At 36.8% G+C, this 14,055-nt stretch overlaps 1 protein-coding gene across 4 annotated transcripts in view; it reads left to right on the top strand.

Moving 5' to 3' along the window:
- Positions 1–14,055, top strand: part of ROBO1 (roundabout guidance receptor 1) — a 690,100-nt gene that overhangs the window by 196,435 nt on the left and 479,610 nt on the right. The window lies entirely within an intron of this gene.

Genomic DNA, 14,055 nt, shown 5'->3' with positions numbered 1-14,055 from the left:
GCAAGAGGCACTCTGTTAGACAGAGTGATGTAAAAACTCTTTTGGTGGTGAGTTTTCAATGTCTGATTGCATTTCTTTGTGTGAATGAAAAGTGGCCACTCATGAGATGCTGCTTTGGGCATTCCTTCACCCTCCTCAGGATACAGTGTGGCTTTTTTGAAGGCAGCAGCTCCTTCTGCTGTGATGGGATAAATTGGTGCAACCTGCGTTGAAATGTCCATGCGGTGGTTGGTGTCTATAAATGTAGCCTTCCATTAATCTTTGTAAAATAAAAAAAGCCATCTGGACTACAGTTCTGAAACTTTCCATTAAATCTGTGCAGGATTCCCTGTTAGACAAAACAACTGTGGGGCTTGAGAGCTCAGCCAACATCTGCTAAAATACCAATTTGATGCACCAGTTTACTTTTGCACAGTACAAGGCTCAATGAAGTTTGGATCTGGGACCAGATAAAGGATAACAAGTATTAACTACAATGCAGGGGATTCTTCTATGAGGCAGCTTGAAATTTTAGCTCAGATTAATTTCTTTCACTCTGGAATTTCATGCTTTGCTTTGAGTTATTATTTTTTTCTTTGAAAGTATTTTCTGTCCTTCAAACAGTTCACTGTCAACTGTGAGATAGCAAAGCCTTTTGGTTTCGGTGCTCAAAACTGCAGCTGTCCTTTGAATAGTCAGTATTTCTGCATTCACAGTAAAATACACCATTCTATGTTACCTCTCATGTGCTCCTAAAGGGCTGCCTTATATTAATTGAGGGTTTTTTTTCCTTTTCTGTATTTCGGTGCAGTGAACAATTTGGTACATTCAGGTGTCTTACATAACCAGCAACACCATGAGTCATCTTTTGAAAGCAACTATTGACTGAACTGGCATGACTTTAGGTGGTGAAAAATGTGCAGTTAGCAAGTACTTTATAAAAAGGCAATCTGAACACCCCAACCATTTATTTTCACACTCTATGTTACCACAGGAGTTATTTTTACTTTAGGGCAAAGGCCCAACAGCATGTGTTGAAGTGATCTCCATTGTTCTTCAGCACATAGATGTGAGTCCTGTCAGATAAAATGACAAAAAAAACCCCAAAGCTTTTTCATAAGGAAATCCCACTGAGACAAGGACGTGATGATTCTCTCCCTGCCCATACACAGTACTGGGTCTATATGTGGAACCCACTTCCTTCTGGTCATCTCTCCAGTGGGAATAGAAACAAGGGGCTGCTGAGGTTTTTGAGAGCAAAACTGAAAGCTGCTTGCAATGTGTAAGAAGCAGGAGATTTGGTAAATCACATGTTCTTTATATCCTGTTCCATAGATATTTTCCTTTTTTTACTCAACGAAGTTCACCCAAATTGAGATAAAAGCACATTTCCTAATTTCTCCAATTGGTCCAAAGAAAAAGAACATCCCTTTCAAAGGGTTTGTGGATAACTAATGGCTGTTGAAACTTTCTTATGATCATCTCTAGTCTGCCAGCTCTAGGTGAGAAAATTCTTCCTGCCTTCTTTTGGAAAGTTCCTGTCACTGACATGAGAAGGTTTAGAAATTAGTGTCTTCCTAACTGGTCCTTGTGCAGTATTTCAATTGCATTAATAATTTTGAGCTCCAATTTCATAAGGAGCAGGGGTTGTGAACATTGTAAATTAATAAATGCATTATTAAGATGGAGATAATTTACATTGTCTCTCCTTCCTTGGTAGTTGGAATTGTACCTAGAAATTTACTCCAGTACTTTATTCAAAAAAAGGCCCTCAGTTCTGCAGCTCAGTTACTTCCATGCACAGCAGACAGCATGTAATCTGTGGGGCAGAAGGTCAGCTTGGAGAATGCTATTTCATTGCTACTCTGTGAAGAAAGTAAGTTTTACTGTTGTATAAGTAACATTTTTGAGTATCCTTGAGGCCGATGCTTATGGTGCTACAGGACTAGAAATGTTGCCATTACTTTTAGTGGGTATAAATGTAGAGTTCACGCAGACTAAAGCCCTCACCATGAATGAAATGCCCTCTGGTCTTACTGCAGTGATTTTCAGCTCTCAGGATGAACCTTTTTTGTCTCTTCACAACTGACATGGAAAGGCTTCTTAATTGTGGTGGAAGGGGAAGCAGATAATTTGTGTTGTGACTGTTTCGATGACCGCGAGGATGTTCGTGATCCGGCTGTTTGGTACTGACAGATCCAGGGTTAAATTCCTTCCAACAGCGCCACTGGGAGAGCTGGAATCTGCTTGCCCTTGGTGCTGGGTGCCCCCAGGCTGCTGGGCTGCAGGGGCAAGGTTTGTTAGGTAACACAGATTCTAGACACAGTTCCTCAGAGCTTCTCTCACCGCCGATGCACTGCTCCATTTCTGCAGCATCTGCTGACAGAAACCTGTGTGGGAGGTGGTATGGTTTGTGTTATTTTCCCTAGAAATAGAAGATACTTGTGCTGAATAAGAGGGAGAGCTACTGCACAGCTTTAAAAAAAAAAAGAAAAAAGTTTCTTTTTTAAGCATTTATTTTTTCATCTTGGATATGTTATTTTTGCCCTTGCCCCCCTCTGTGGGTAAGGGGGGGGAAGCTTGACAAACTGTGTTTTTGTGCCCATTGATAAACGTAATGAGATTTGAGTGTCAACATTAAAATGTTCCGTGTCATCAGCTCTGTGAAACTGCAGTGAAATATGGAAGCGAGGGAGAAAAATCTCAGTTTTCAGCCTGGCTGTGTCCCTTGCTAGGGTGCTGTGGGGAATGTTGATAAACACTGGGAAGGGCTGAGAGGTGGCAGAGGCAGGTGAGGAGCCGGTGGCTTCTGAGGGACCACAGAAAGCTGCCACTGCATCTCCTCCGGCGTCTGAGTGCCAGAGGCTCCTAGTTAGGGGAAGCCTTTACAACTCTTCTGTTTTCCATTCCCTGGATCAAGGAAATAAGCGATGCAATGGAAATTTTTAATAAACATTTCTAGTAGGAATAATCTTTTACATCTCCCTCTGCCTCTGCTGAGTAAGTGCTGCTAGCTCCAATTGTTCATTACTAAGGAAAGTCTTCTCTAATTCATCTCCAGCAATACTCCAGGTAGAGGTGATTTTTTTTTTTTTTGGTTACCTGGCATGGCTGTGCTGTCACTGCTGCTGCTGCTGCTTGGGCTAATAGACATAACTGCTGCCGTGGACGTCGCACCTAGAATAAAAGCAGGGTCAAGGTGGAGAGGTGAAAAGAATCGTGAGTAACCCGGGCTTTTCCTTCTCTTCTTCTCAGCTCTCTGTAGGAAGAAACGTGTAAGGCCTCGTTTCACTGTGTAATTCTTCCTCTCCGTGAGGTTGTTCTCTAATAGAAGCCTTAAGGCCATGTAATTTAAGTATTTAAATATGCATGTGGAAGGCACGGGCCACACCTTCGGTGAGCTCCACACATCTGCAGTACAGTCCTGTGTCTCACTGCAAGCTCTCCAAGCTGCCTGTGCTGATTAACTCCTCTCTTTCCAGGGACTTGGGAGAAGTCCAGGCTGCACCTTTCCTATTTATAGTCTCAGCATTTTGCATGCTATTTCAGATGTTAGCTTTGATAAGGCAGCAAATCTCACAGGTCTGCAGTTTGTGTGAAAGAATCTTGTAACCTCAGTGATAATAACAGCTGATTTTATGGATATAAATGCACTTTAAAATCTGCAGATTTAGGTGAGGGGATGTAAGGTAGAATTGCAGCTTGTGAAAGGTTTATCAGTGCTGCATTTATAAAGAAAAAAAGAGCATTTGCTATTAGAAAAGGAAAGTAGATGAGTCATCATAATATTTGGGAGTGAGACTTCCTACTGCATACACAGCTGCTTGACTGAAATAACCAGATGATTATTTCCATTTTAAGGGCAACTCAGTTCTCGCTGACATTATTTCTCATTCCTGTCCAGCTATTTATAAACAAGAATGCCCTTGATGGGCAGCATAATATTATAATTATGCCTGTTAATATTTGCTGTGGTTTTGTTTTGGGGTTATTTTTGGTTTTTTTGTTGTTTTTTTTTTAGAAACACTTAGACTACTAAAAGAGAGAAAGAATATTGAAAATGGAATGAAGGTTTTCTGTTTAATACAGCTAAATGTGATGTGGTTGCTTGGAAAACATATGTGAATGGAAGCCCCTAAAATAACCAGAACGTGGAGGGCTGGCTGTGTGTATCCTTGGAATAAGCATTATTTTGTCATTATCTGGAAGCTAATCTGCAGCTTGAACAATTTTTATTTTTTTTCCCCAAAGCATGAACATAATATCAATAAATCTGCTTCTCTCAGTCCCTATATATTAGCATTAAAGAAAGGGGTGATGGACAGTGGAGCTGACCCTTGCCCACTCACAGGTACTTTACATCTAAAGCCCAAACTAACAGGGCATAAATGTGTGCATAAAGGATGCACAAAAATAGTAACCCACAGCTTATAAATATTTGAATATGACTAAAAGAGCCCTTTATTTTAATTATTGTGGAAACTGAGGCACAACTGAAATATGCTGAACAAAATTTTTCCACAGTATCTTTTCTTCTCAGTAAAAAACCCATCTACAATGAATATCTGTAGATCTGTTATGAAAAAAGCCATATCCTAGAGAAAAAATATTGTACATTCAGTTTTGATTAATTGACTTGCAGGTGTTTGAAAATTTCTGATTCTGAGTATTCAGTCTGATTTTTTTTTTCCTAAGAAAAATTGAAATAGATGGTGACATAGACATTAATGTCTCACAGAAGCATTAATAAAGTTAATCAGCCTGGGATGGCATTTAGCTACAATAAGTAAATTATGCAAATATTCAGAAGTTTAAGACTACCACCTGTTTGAAAATAGTTTTGCAACTACAATAATTCACTTAATGTCACCTGTATTAGCTATTATACCTTACAGATTCAAATTACCTGCCCTGTTCTCTCAGAACAGGGTGCTCTCAAGCTAGCACATAGCATATATTTGGTTAAATGAAAAATAGACTGTAAATTAGTTGTTACAGCACCTTGATATTGTGTTGATTGTTTAGAGATCAGTTGTTGAATGCATTAAAAGTTATTGATCTGAATCAGCTCTCCTTGAAATTAAGAGATGTGTAGAGCAGACTTTAGTGTTCCTTTTATTTAAATTTTAGCAGCAGAGTCACTAAGAACAACAACATTTTACAAGAATGCCATTCATTGTGTATTATTTGCCTTTGCTATCCATGATGTCAAAATTTCTCTAGTAGTGGGGTTATCATGCAGAGCTGGGTACTCTGAACAGAAGAGAGCTCATTTTTGAGAGAAAAAATGTTGTGTAATCATAGCTGATGGATTACTTGTTGATTGCTATTAATATTGTATATTTGCCTGTTAATTGACATTGCACTTCAAGTTCTTTTGCTGGTTCAGTTTTGTACATCATAGTTAAAATTCTGATGAAAAATATATTCTGAAAAGGCTTGTGATTATGTGATAGATGTTTCTATTTAACTGGGTTTCACTTAAATTCCATAACTAAAACCAAAAGGTATGACATCATGAAAGGGGACACAGCTGGTTTCTGCATCTTTTAACTGCAATTTTCACTAAAGCATCCAGATGCAGCAGTTTAGCAATGCTTTAAAAGTAATTTATATTTACAATATCAAGAGATTTCAAAATATTTTTGCTCCAAGTCGTCTTTTAGAAGGCAGAACAACCTTTCTTTAAGTTTCCTGTGATGCTTCTCCTAAAAAGATCATGGTATATTAAGGAGCATAAGAAGCTGTCATGATCCAATTTTAGTCGTTATTTTCAAGGTCCAGCAAGGACCACAACAAATATTTAATTTCTATGGCTGGAATTTCCTTTATCTGAGCTTACACCTCCTCAGATGAAGTTTTCTTCTTTACTTTTCCATAGGGGATCTTGGAACTGGGAAATCTGTAGCCTGGTTCTGCTCCATTGCAGCTCAAATGAATGAAGTCAGGAGAGTGGAGATAAATGTTATTTTCTGACAAATAGAACTGCAACAAAAAACAGCATGGAAGGAAAATAAGGGGATCTATTCCCATATGCATCTGTAGTTTTCATTATAACACTGTTTGGGTAGTGTTGGGGGGTAATAATGGTGTTCTCATTAATTATTTTCCTCCAAGCACATATCTTGGAGGCAATATGAAAATATTTAAATATGTGAAAAGTAGCACTGTTTAATTGCTTATGCAATGATGTCTTGTTCTGGCACATTATTACTTTTATGTATTCAGTTCATGTTTAAGAAAGCCAACAATTATGGTTTGAATGCCTGTACTTTATGATTTACATGCCTATGATGGTTGGAAATTATACAAAGAAATCTCGTGGTTTGATACAAAAATGAAATGGCAATGCATTAAGGATTACTATCTTACTATCTCTCAGAAAACTGTATTATAGAGCAATATCCTGGTTATTATTAACTGCTTTATACTGCATATAATGTTTACACTAAACACTGTACAAGCATATTTCTGACATTTATAACTTTTTCTCTTTTTTGCTGTACTATGTGTTATTTTCTTTTTTAAGAAAACTTAATCAAAATTGCTTAATCTGTGAATAAATTTATTTTCATATTATAGGGAATAAAATTGTAATTTTTTTTTCCATAAGATTTTGGATGTAAAAGTCAGAATTTAAAGTTGTCCCAGAGTGCAGCAGATATGTGTCTTTCATATTTCTGGTAGAAGTATGAACATATGAACTAACAAAATTATAACATCTAGAGATTTTACAAGGCATTGAAATAATTCTTTCTGTTGTCCAATTCATTTTGCATTTCAGGTAAAGAGCTTAGGATTGGCATAACTGGTTTATTTACTGTAGCTGGCAGTGGAAATATCAAATACCGTGGTCTTTGTTAAACCATTATTATTATTATTATTGTTATTATTAGGAATGCTACTAATATAGAAGCAGTAAAAAAAAAAAATCTATACTTGTTCTTACTGACTCTTTGTGTGTTGAAATATATATATGTACATAGTGGTGTATATACATACATACATACAAAGGTAAATGTGGGCACATAAAAAGCTACTTTACCCTGCTAAAAGCATCAACAATCTTCTGTTGTGCTGCTAAAATCCTGTCAGTAACATGTCAGCCATTTCTCAGTCAGTCCCAGTCCTGTACTTTCTAGGTAGAGGGAATATGCTGAAATGGTTAACATTTTTATTTTTTTTTTCTAAATATGTCATATTGATGTTCATTGATTGGTTGATAGGTTGTGAATTTCTTATGATATTTGGTACTCATAATTTTTACCTGTCCCCTATGGATAAAGAAACAGAGTCCTCATTTTTCTATAGAGCAAAATCTATCTGTTTCTTACCAAGTTTCCACAGACTGATCACAATTTAGACAAGTTGAATTGTTCATTGGGGTTAAATCTTGCAAATAATTCCATGGTTTATATTTGACTATTGAGTAAATATATCTTTCAAGTAGTTTTGTTAAGAAGGTAAAGGAATCTGATATGTGGCTTTACTTGTATGGATCCCTAAAGAAAAAGAAACAAAAAGGGTTTAACAGTAATGTTGCTGCCTCAAATAAAATTATGCTTGAAAAGAAAAGGTTCAAATCAGTATTGAAAGAGATTAGGCCTTGTGTGACCCTGCCCAGGGACATCACTGCCTGTGTGCCCATCTCTCCAGGTGGCAGTGACCACTGGCATCCCCAGACAAATAGCTGCTGGAAGCACATCACCAACAGGAAATTAATTTCTCTGCCCAAATGAACTATCTTGGTTTGATGAAAAAGCAAGTCAGGTATATAGTTAAAAATTAGTGATCTTTTAAAGAATCCAGCAAGCTCCTTATCTTAAAGAAGGGAATAAAACTTTTGTTCTTCTTGAAGAGCTACAGAGTGGTCTTGATGTTCAGATTTCCCCTTTTATTGCAGTATTTAACCTTGACATGTACCAAATAATTTAACTGCGAGTTTGCATATTAATATTATCATCTTGCACTAGAGGCTTCTTTGGAAGCTCTAAAGAGAACAGCAAATGAAAATAATTTAGTTATCTTTGGTGGTCAAATAAGAAAGGTTTAACACAACCTCTCCTAATCTTGAGGCTGTTTCCAGAGTACCTTTTCACCCCTTTGGTGTAGTTGTATTTCTTACAAGAAATCTTACTTGACACAGCAGAGGAAGGTGTTTTATTGCAGACATTTTAATGTCAAGTAACTCAGTATCTAAATAGAACTATGAACAGAAAAGACAGTTGCCCTTAGATGCTGGAGCCTTTTTTTCTCCTTAAGTAGATGTGTCTGATAAGAAACTTCGAGGGATGGTGAAAAGAGACATTAAGAAAAGAAGGAGAGGTATTTTTAACAGGAGAAAAAGAAGAGAGAATTGGAAGCAAACAAAAAGGTGACAGTTAAATAGCTGAAGGCTGAAGGAAAGTAAAGAAAAGGGAAAAGAAAGATAAGAAGGAGAAAAGAAAGTAATCTGGAAGAGCAAAAAGCAAACTATTTCTGCAGTTAACATTTAACTAATTTGCAGTTCCTCACACAAACTAGTTAGTCTGTGGTATTAATTTGAATGTCCCACTTCCATCAAAGACCTATAGCAGATCTGTAGCATCTGGGAAACGATCACTTAAGTCAACAAATAAATTTATTTGGAATTTTGTCTAATTTATAAAGGTAAAATGAACTATTTTATTTTAAAATTTCTTCAGTAAGATTTTACAGTTGAAACAGAAGTGGATGACATTGATTCATGAATGCATAAAGATTTTGGAGTAATTAAAATTTGGAACATTTGGTGTCCCCGAACTTTTGACCTTTAATAAATTTGAATGGAATTGAATTTCAGTGTGCAGTTTAACATATGATAGATAGACAGTGAAGCTGCTCTGAGATTATATTTCTGTAATAGTTCCACAATTTCAAGAGGTCCCTTAAATGATTTTGAAGTACTTAGTTGAAGAAAAGAAAATATGGTTTATTTCCTACTATTTATTTTATTTTTGTCCAGAAAATTTTTAGAAATTTTATTTTTCATTTCTTATTTCTGAATAATAGCAAAGAAGGTGTTCTTTTTATGACTTAGTTATGTTGAGAGATAATTCCCCATTTCCCTTTGTGGACCTTCTTGTACCATTTTTTAAAGTCAGTCTGTATATAGTCTCCTTGAAATATATTTGCCAATAATTTATTTTAGATCCCATTGTAGCTGACTTATAAAATTTTATATGCATTTCCTAACAACTACAATAGTAACTTTATCTTTTTTTATTCTTAACACTTTATTGTAGCTATGACCTAAGGACAATGGAAGAGTTAACATAACTCTCTACATGAACTACTAAAATCCTCAGGACTTCATTCTCTTTTTTATTCTTATCTTAGCCAGGCTCACCAATAATTCATCTCTCTCTGCCTCTTTGCTTGGAGATATATGGAATCATGTGGCACAAGCATTCAAAGAGGGATATGAGGACCACCCAGTACCTAGATAAGCAGATTATGGTGCTCCAGTTCTTGGCTTTCCTGCCAAGAGCACCATTATTAACTCCAAACATCTAAACCCATGATTAAGAAGTCTCAAGAAACAGAAAAGAGCAGTTCCCTGTCATTCCTGTCAGGGCAATCTTAAAGCCTTGTACATGTGTCCAGCTCCTCCATTTTCAGGCTCTTTCCCAACTCAAGCAAGATTGAAGCAGTCACTGCTCATCTCCAGGGCCAAGAGCTGTAGCTGGGACACGTTTTGTGTCCCACTGCTGACGTGGCCTGTGATGGGAGTCACAGGTGCACTGCTTACGAGTAGGGGCAAAACGTTTTGGGACCACAGAACTTTATCTCTTCCCTTTTTCTTTTTCAAGGGATGCTTTCCTTTTGATTGCCTTTCCTCTCGTCCTGTGAATCCAGAATCCCACTGTCAGCCTGCTTTCCCACATCCAGCAAAAGGAAAGGAGACTCCTTACCCACCATACCCACCAAGGGAATAGCAGCTGGGGCTAGAGCAATGCTGTATTGCCTGGCCATGTGCTTGGGAGTGCCTTTATCCTTTCACCCCATGCATTAGTTTCCCTTCTGCCTTTCCCTTGTGACCTCTTCTTTACCAGATCATTTTCTGGTTTCCAGTTGTCACTATTTTAAAACTTCTTCAAGCTTTTCTAATCTATTGCATCTCTTCCATTACCCTGTGTGAGTGTTGCCAACCCACGTGGCAGAGAGCCCTGGGGCAGCCAGAATTCCCATGAAAACCAGCAACCTGCTGCCATCAGGATTCTTGTCCTTCCTTGGGAATTCTCCTTCCTGCCTCTTGAAGGATTTGGGTCTTGACTGTAGCATCAGAGTTACTGGGTGGGGTTCTCCAAAGAACCTGTTGAACTTCAGCAGCATGGAAACTTTCTGTTGGAGGTGGAAGTATTGGGAAATCTGGCTGCCACTGAAAAAATTCAAGTCAGAACACATAAGGGATTTAGGGTTACCTGGATTGGCTGGGAGAGATGTTTTAGCCAAAATAAAAATATTTCCTTATTATTTTAGAGGATTTTTTTTTTTAGAAAAGTCTTGATTACCATGAGTTGACCATAAGTGTGTGTAAAAGGGGTTATTTTGTTTACATTGATTCTGTATATTATGATGGTTGCCCATACCTGTCTCAAAGCTTCAAGAGTGCACCAGATATCAGAATGTATTTTTACATTCTTTAGACAAAGTCCTTTATTTTTGCTTATTTTATTTATATAAGCATATTCTTTGAGAAAACAAGTATAGATTTGGTTATTAATTATATTTTTTTTTATTTTTATAGGTAATAAATATTTTTCTGATGTACGATTTATACTTTCTTAAAAATTAAAAGTTTCCTGGTTCATCACTGTCCTGCTTCAGGTCTGCCCTCCAGTGCAACTATTGCTTTTTAATGACATGATGCTGGACTACTGTTGTTATAAATGTGTCCCCACCCTAGCAGACAAAAAAAAATCATTATGTTAATATAGAAATAGTCATAGAAATATTTATCTTTATGTGAGGGATACTTGAAGATATCACAATCAAGCCTAGATAACCTGAATACATTTTTTTAGAAACAGAACTCAGTGTCACTGAGTGACTAAGGAAATAGTGAAGAAAATAAACATTAAGCTTGCTCTGTACAGAGGATCTCCAGGGTAATATGTGCTTTATGTTTCCTGAGCAATCTTTGCAAGTTTGTGTCAGACTACAAAATCATCAAATCAGACTCTTCCAAAAGTGGAAGTTGTTGAAAACGCTGTGTTTATTGCTTTCACTATTCCAAAACTACAGAACAAGCTCAAGGCAACAGGTGCTGGTACAAATGCTGAAGAGTTTGTGACCTCAAGTTTATTTTCTAAATATTTGTTCAGTGGCCCCACCAGCGATGTGACTTGCTTGGTTTTTTTGCAAACACCCATTTAAACTGGACTTCTCCACAAACAATTAAGGAATGGCTGTTCTTTGTATGATTACTCATATTTGCATTCTTGTGAGTAATAAATGACAAATATTTCAACTGTTCTCACTATCTTTAAAAGTTCGCAATCCAAACAGGCACCAAAAACCTATAGTATGTTAGCTCAGGAGCTAGGTGCATGCTCCCTAAATAAACTTTATACAATATGAATGAATATGGATTTTACAACATATATGTAGTCTCCAGAAGTGCACTGTCTGTATTTATAAGCAATATATTTATGAAAATGATGATTGCTTTTCAGATAATAAAGACTGTATGAGATAATTTATTTGCCATCAGCAGTTTTACTTGGTACTGTGATACAACATCTTGTGTCATTTCTGTGATGCAAACTGACAAAGGCAAAATGCTTTTTATCCTTTGTAACATGTTTTTTGTCCTGCAGAATCTTTGGTGAGTCATTCTCTTTTTACTCAAGACTGAGAATGATATAAAAACAAAACCACATACTTGAGTGGAGATAGGCAGTGAGCAATCACAACATGCCAAAAGTCTATATTTGAGTAATAAGTGTGAAAAATACATGAATCACAAAAATTAAATCCTGGGCTATGCTGTCTAGTAAATCTTAGTGTGAAACATTTGCCTGTGATGACTTGAGCTGAAGACTGTACTGTTACATTTATTTGCTATTTGTTTACATGTGTTCAGAATCAATCTGCTTGCTGCTCTCAATTATATTGCCTTTCATCAAGGTTTTTATATGTTTCAGCCTGCCCAATGGGCTGAATTGTCAAACTGGGAAATTACCCCTGTGGAATGTTTCATCTGATACATTGCAGTCCAGAAAACAGACTTGTTTTTCTTCCCTCCATTTTTATTAGTTTTTTCTCTTTAACAGGCTTAGCTGAAAGGACCTACCTTGTGGAGGTCTCACTCTCTTTCTTCATTTCATCCCTTCTCTCCCAGAACAAATCCTGGCTCTCCCACAGTGCACAGAGAAGGCTCTTCATGTTTTGGGGCTGCTTTGGGTACGTTTGGCTGGTGCAGGTGAGGAGGCACGTGGGGATTCTTTAGAGTCAGTGAAAAGGGAATACATCCCAACTGCAGACCCTTCTTTTGCTGTGGGAATTAGAGCTGAGGAGGCTTTGAGAATTTACCTAAATCTGTAGTTGTGGAACCCTTTTATTCTCAGAGAGATTTCAGCAACAGAAACACAGCACACTAAAGAAAAAGCAGGGATTTAATGAGAAACAGATGGGGCCTGTGTATTGTTAATGGAGAAAGACTACTGTTTTGTGTAAAGAGCAACCAACACATAACATTAGGAATAAAAACAGAGTAAGTTACAGGACATTGTAACAAGATGTTAATTTTATGCTTGGTGTTTAAGATATTACTTAGAATGAGTTTTTAACTTGCTCTGTCCAATATACAGTCTCTGTGTAGGTCTTCCTTAAAAAAAAAAACCCAAAAAACAAAGAAACTAATAAATATATATTCCAATTATTTTTGCCGCTTCTAGTTCTTTCAGTAAAATTTTACAATTACAATCGTTTTCTTTCTTGATAGCAGTTGTGCCCTTCCAACAGTACCCAAATTGGATATTATTAACATTATTTATTCAAATTATTTTTCTCACAATCAGTTTCTGGTTGTTTTAAAATATGTTGGTGTGATTTGTTCAGGTACCAATAAAGACTTTTTTCATTTTCCATTTTTATGTGTGTTCAGCAACATAACCATTTAACTACTTGTTTCATTGGAAATAAACTCTCACTGACTTAACTATTTTTTTTTCTTGAGATCACTGGGAATATAACAGTTTTACATGCCAGCTTCTGATGGGTTTATATCCAATACTCAATTTAAAAATCACATGGCCCTGAATAGCAGTGTTTGTGGGGTTTTTTTTTAGCAAAACCTGCTTAATTTCATATAACACTACCACATTAATGTCTTCTTTTTAATGACTGTAAACATTTTAGTTTGCATTTTATATGCAGCACCTTTAAGCTTTAATTGGACATCTGATAGTCTGTGTACATAAGCACCTCCCAGATAATGTGGGAATTGTAGACTGAGAAGCAATGATGCTATTGTGCTGGGAGATGCAGACTTGAGCCTGTTTTGTCAGATTGTCTCCCAGGGGTGTCTGCTGTATTTCAGAAACCCTTTTCATATGAACTGCTAGAGAAATATGAAAATGATGAGGCAGGTGCCAAAGCAAATCTTTGACATGCATTTTATCCTACTCAGATTAGAAAATTCCCACCTCTTCTTTTTTAATCTTAAATATTAAAATCTTGACCTGTGAGTCAGGTAAGGTTAGATCTGTGAATTTTGATGTATATTCAGTATATCACCATATTGTTTAAAGTATTGTCCATCATTCTGTTGCTGTGGATGCCTTGGTCTATGCCATATTTACTTTTGAGAGATTCATCCTGTATCTAGAGAGCAGCAAATGCAATTGATTTGTTTCCTGACACATTCTTTGAGTTCTCCCTCTTCCCCTCTGCAGCTGCAGCACCTTCTGCTCTGTGAAAATGTGTTCCATCAGAATGAACTAATTTTCCTTTTCTAACTTATTGTCCCTTTTTAATTTAACATTAGGAATCATCAGTGGTCACCTAATAGTACTTCCTCAAAAGGCAATTTGAAGAGTTGGAATTCAACCT

The sequence above is a fragment of the Parus major genome, chromosome 1, assembly GCF_001522545.3.
Source record: "Parus major isolate Abel chromosome 1, Parus_major1.1, whole genome shotgun sequence".
Classification (NCBI taxonomy): domain Eukaryota; kingdom Metazoa; phylum Chordata; class Aves; order Passeriformes; family Paridae; genus Parus; species Parus major.
The sequence above is the reverse complement of the archived record's forward strand: the minus strand, read 5'-3'. Positions and strand labels throughout refer to the sequence as shown.